A 5,286-nucleotide genomic window follows, 5' to 3' on the forward strand; every position below is an offset into this window, starting at 1 on the left:
ACACATAAATCCTACACAAATTGTCTACAACAAGTCAAATGGATTTATTCAACAAAATTTAATAAATAGTTTTGTACTCATATATAATATATCACATCATATCATATATGACGCAAGTGATGTAAAATAAAGAGTCAATCTACCATCTACAAACTAATTTCTATTGTGGTTTGCTAGCTAATAGTTGTGAACAAGCATGACTTAACCTTAATAATAGGTTGACATTAATAGTAAGAAGAAGATTCTGAGAGATACAAGTATCTCCCCATAACTTGCATAAAATTACCTGGAGGACGCCTTAAGATTATTTACAGTATGTATTTATTGAGAAACTCCAGGGACATTTTGGTCTTTTCAACAAATAAGAATGTTCTCTTATTTGTGACATAGTAAAAAGAACATATTTAAGCTAGCACAAGGCGAGTATATAGCACCTGATAAAATTGAAAATGTATATGGTAAGTAAGGACTAAGGACAATGATTTTGCTAATAATATTAATAAACACCATTTTACTTTATTAAACATATAGTATTAATCTAGATATAATTACCTGCCGACTGTCATATATTGTGTGTGTCGCTGCCAGTATTACCACAGGTACAATCTGACATCATCATCAACCATGAATTTTATAAAGTCAGCTACATACCTACCTACTTAATACTCACTGCTCAAACAAACATTTATTCATTAACCAACGAATGAACTAGTGTAAAAAATATAACTAAGCAATTGGGATATATAATTCTTGGGTCTTGGATGAAGTTTAAGTGCCCACATAATCAAAATCATCACAGTCCCACACCCAAATTGAAACGTGGTCACTGTCATTGGGTATGGAAAACCTTAAGAACCTGTATCATGTATCATGTATCATGTATCATGTATCATGTATGAAACAAACCAAATTAGTCTCGTCAATTTATTCTTATTAACACACAAAAACATAGTTTAATTAATTTCTGACCTGTTTGTTGAAGATGTTGGGGTAGATGTTCAAAAGATACCACACTCCAAACATGGCTGCTAGCTGTAAATTCCGGCCAACCACAGCTGGATTTGCAGACTCACCCGAACTCTCAACAGCCCTGACCACCACCAAATCTATAAACTCAGTTGTAGATTCATTCTATAAACTTAACAGCCCTTATACTTAACATTAAATAGATTTTTAGGTCTTTAACTTTAACCTTAACATTTATTATGCTATGATTCCACCAAGTACATCCTTATACATAACATTAAAAACTGGATCATCAAGTCACACGCATCTAGTCTAAATGGATTAAGCCTTAAAACCTTAAGAAATAGACAATGTAACTATAATCTTTAAGACATTATAACTGGGTTTCATTTAATCCCATGTGTTTGTATATTACATAAAGAACCCAAGAAACAGATTAATGCAACCAATTTATAGAGTTATTTTAATCCCAGAGTTATTTTATTAGTGAAATGCAAACCAATAAAAGAGAAACAAGAAAAAAACATTAGGTGACTGAGTCTTCCACAATCACATACCCACAAAAAAACATTAGGTGACTTTAGACTCATGAAGTTCCTAGAACTATATCATTCACATCATCTGTTGAAAGATTCCACATTGTCATCATGCATGATGCATATATGTGCAGACAAGATAAGGTTAATCACAAAAATAGATATCTATCAATCAATCAATGAAACAAAGCCAAAAGTGGTTACCGATGCCCGATAAAATAATAGCCCCCTGCAAAAAGTGTTTCCAGTTTGTCTTTGATTTTCTATGATTCAGATTTTCATCTTCCACAATCCACAACCTACAGATAAACTTATTATGAAAATGAGAAACGGAGCATCAAACCAATTGCATTGATTAAACATAAGAAACTGTTTCTGTTTTTTAACAAAAAACAGTTATGTGAGAGAATAACTAATAGTTTCAGATTGAATTTTATATTAAAAATTATAAAATTCAATGCTTGCCGAAACCACCTACAAAAAGCTCTAAATTTACATCTTAAGGGGATTCTAGTTGTCCACCTCGTTTTTATGAACTTTTTGACTTTACCTATTTCTATTCACAATAGCTATGGCTTCCTCTAAGCTCTCCGCATGCATACACAGAAGAACCAGCCCAGTAATCTCCTCCTGATCACACAAAAATATTACTATTTAAATTATATATTGTGTATAATAATATATATTAATATGAGTATACCATCCATCACCTTGTAACATTCCATGACTTGTGTAACATCAGATAAGATGCTGGGACCAACAAAATTTACCATTGCATATTTTGGAACCTACAAAATATTTCATGAAAACTGATTCTGATAGTGGGAAAAATGATTCTGATAGTTGGAACCTACAAAAGTCCACAACTTGACATTTTTACCCTCTCAATAGTGGGAAAAATGATTCTGATAGATGGATTTCTCAACTTTTGGCTAGTACTCCAACAGCCCTACTGAAACATTATGAAAACAATTTATATAATAAGTTTGAATTAGTCAACTCATAATAACTCACCACAAATCATGACAAAAAAGGTGCATAAACCACAAGAAAACTCACCAACGTTGATTTCACATTGTTGCTTTAGATTTGCAACTGTGTCAAACTCAACTGCAGGCTCCGGGTTCTACAATCACAAAAGATAAATAACATGACATGTTACAAAATCTTAAAAAGAAAAGATAAAAAAAATAAAATAAAACAAGAGTTAGTTAAAATATACAAAATTAAACCGTACAAATTGGTTAATGGTAGGATGAAGCCACAAGGTTTGAATGGCTTTAATGCTAGCAATGGCTTCCAGACCTCCAGCTGCACCTAATCAGTGGCCAATCATAGACTAACCCCCCTCCCCCCCCCCCACACACACACAATAAAAAGAAAAAAAATAATTAATGATGTCAATATGGACATGTGAAAAATTTTCAAAGGTCAAAATAGGTAATTCACCTTGGTCGAGTTCATTTTGATCCCATCCATGCTTTTGAGTACCTTCTTTACAACATTCACTTTAGCCAAATCACCAACCAATGTCGAAGTTGCATGTGCGTTAATGTAGTTAACCTATAGTTAACCAGATTAAGTCATGTATCCATTAACCCCATTAAGTCAAAAGCAATTTCATCCAAATGAAAAGAAAAACAAAACAATTAAACAAACCTCCTCTGCTGACACACCAGCATCTTCAAGACAACTCTTAATGCAAGAAGAAACACCAAGCCCATCAGATCGTGGATCAGTCATATGATACGCATCACAATTTACTGTTCCTCCAAAATATTCAGTAAGTATCGGTGCACCACTTTTCATTACATGTTCCAAGCTCTCCATCATCTACAACACCATTTCAATTTTTTTCTTATTTTAAAAAAAAATCCATCTACCTTGCTTTTATATTATAGAAGAAAATAATTTTTTCCTTATTTTTAAAAAAAAACCCATCTACCTTGCTTTTTATATTATAGAAGAAAATAGATAAATGAAACTACTTTTGCATTTAACATACCAGGATACCAGCATCTTAACCCATGAAAAAACCATCTCTATCTTTATCCCATGGCCTAGAGGCCGTTTTTGGATCATCGTTTCTCTGAGAAAGAGCTCTACACGCTACAAAACCACCCAAACCAATTGGAATAATGGTAGCTTCAGTTCCACCAGCAATCATCATATCAGCCTCACCTCTACGAATATGATTTGCAGTAGCATAAAAGCAGTAATTTGAAGTAGCACATGCAGTTGAAATCGAGTAATTTGGTCCCATAAATCCGATAGCAATAGCAAGCAACGCTGAACCCATGTTTGTAATCGCATAAGGAATGAAAAATGGAGTGATTTTTCTAGGACCATTTTCGATTAGAGCCCTGACTCCTTCGGAAAACATAGTAACACCTCCCATTCCTGTTCCAACGAGGACACCAACACGCTCTTTATCAATCTGCATAAAGAGTAATTCAAATTCAAAAAAAGAAAAGAAAAAGGAAACTTCAATTAAACGAACAACTTTACCAGATTTGGGAGAAAAAATCGGGAATGGGTTACAATTAACGAACCTTAGAGAGTTTATCGCCACCAAGATGATGCAGATGCACAAAAAAACCAGAATCCTTTTTGCTTGATTGAGAAGATGAAGTTGAGGGATGAATGAGAAGTCGTGTTCCCCTTATTTGCTGAACGCATGAAGAAATAGGACCAAGGCTAGAAGCGCAACTAGACTAGGGTTTGTAAGCATGGGTAGTCGTTGTAGATGGAGTAGGGTAGAGGTGAACAGGAGTGAGCGGGGTACTTCAAAATTTTGGGGGATTTTCCCCCTTTAACTACTAATGAAGGATCAGAATCGCGTTCTTACAACACAAAACGAAGCCAACATAAAACCATGTTTCTGGTGGTGGCGGCTGCTAGGTTTTTACAGAGAGAAGGAGTGGATAAAATGAAGGTCATCGGCAGGTGGAGAGGAAAGAATGAGCGGGTCTTCCAAAATTTTGGGGATTTTTGTCGATTGATCATTTCCCGCCTAAAAGGCGTGTTTCATTAAAAAAAATATAAAGCAACATACTTACATGACGCACATTTTATGAAAGGCGCCCTCCGCATTTCCTTTTTTTTTTCTTTTCTGACACTAATTTTAGGGCATGCAAAAATGCGTATCCTCTATCCTTTAAATTTTGCAAAACTGACATTATTTTTTAGGGCACCCATAAATGTGCGCCCTCTATCAGCGAGTGTCATTGTTTGCGCGTCATTAAAGGGCTGTTTTCTAGTAGTGTTTATAGAATCTGACCAAGGGAACATTATTACAAGGGACCAAGGGACCAAAAAAGGGTACTAAAGCATAGAATATGACCACGGGACCAAAAAGGTTCCAAAGGACCAAAAAGGGTCATCGCTTCTGTTACTAAGTAAAATGTTGAAGTTTATAGAATCTACTCACTTCTCAACTACTGTTGTCAACAATTGAGTGATGTTGAATTATTGGAGAAGACATACACCACATTTCTAAGTTATGACAACTTTCTTGAAAAGAAATATTGTTAGTATAAGGTCAAAACATCTTGTTTTTGTTTGGTTGTCGATGCTTTGGGTGTAACTGTATTGAAGAACATGTTTGTTCGTCAACAATTTTTGTGACTTAGAAAAGTGCATCGTAGGGCTAGACGTTTAGAGTATAATCGTAGTAATTATACATTTTATGAAACAATTAAAACCGTTAATTAAAATAACTGTTCTTCATACGTGTTTTGAGATAATAAAAAATTATCGTGGACAAATATTAGGAGTATAGAAT

The 5,286-nt window shown here is 34.4% G+C and overlaps 1 pseudogene; it reads right to left on the minus strand.

Annotated features, from left to right (window-relative positions):
* Positions 1-829: 829 nt before the first annotated feature.
* LOC111914574 (3-oxoacyl-[acyl-carrier-protein] synthase I, chloroplastic-like) lies at positions 830-4,442 on the minus strand (annotated as a pseudogene).
* Between the last annotated feature and the right edge of the window lie 844 nt (positions 4,443-5,286).

Source organism: Lactuca sativa, chromosome 4, assembly GCF_002870075.4.
Source record: "Lactuca sativa cultivar Salinas chromosome 4, Lsat_Salinas_v11, whole genome shotgun sequence".
Lineage (NCBI taxonomy): Eukaryota > Viridiplantae > Streptophyta > Magnoliopsida > Asterales > Asteraceae > Lactuca > Lactuca sativa.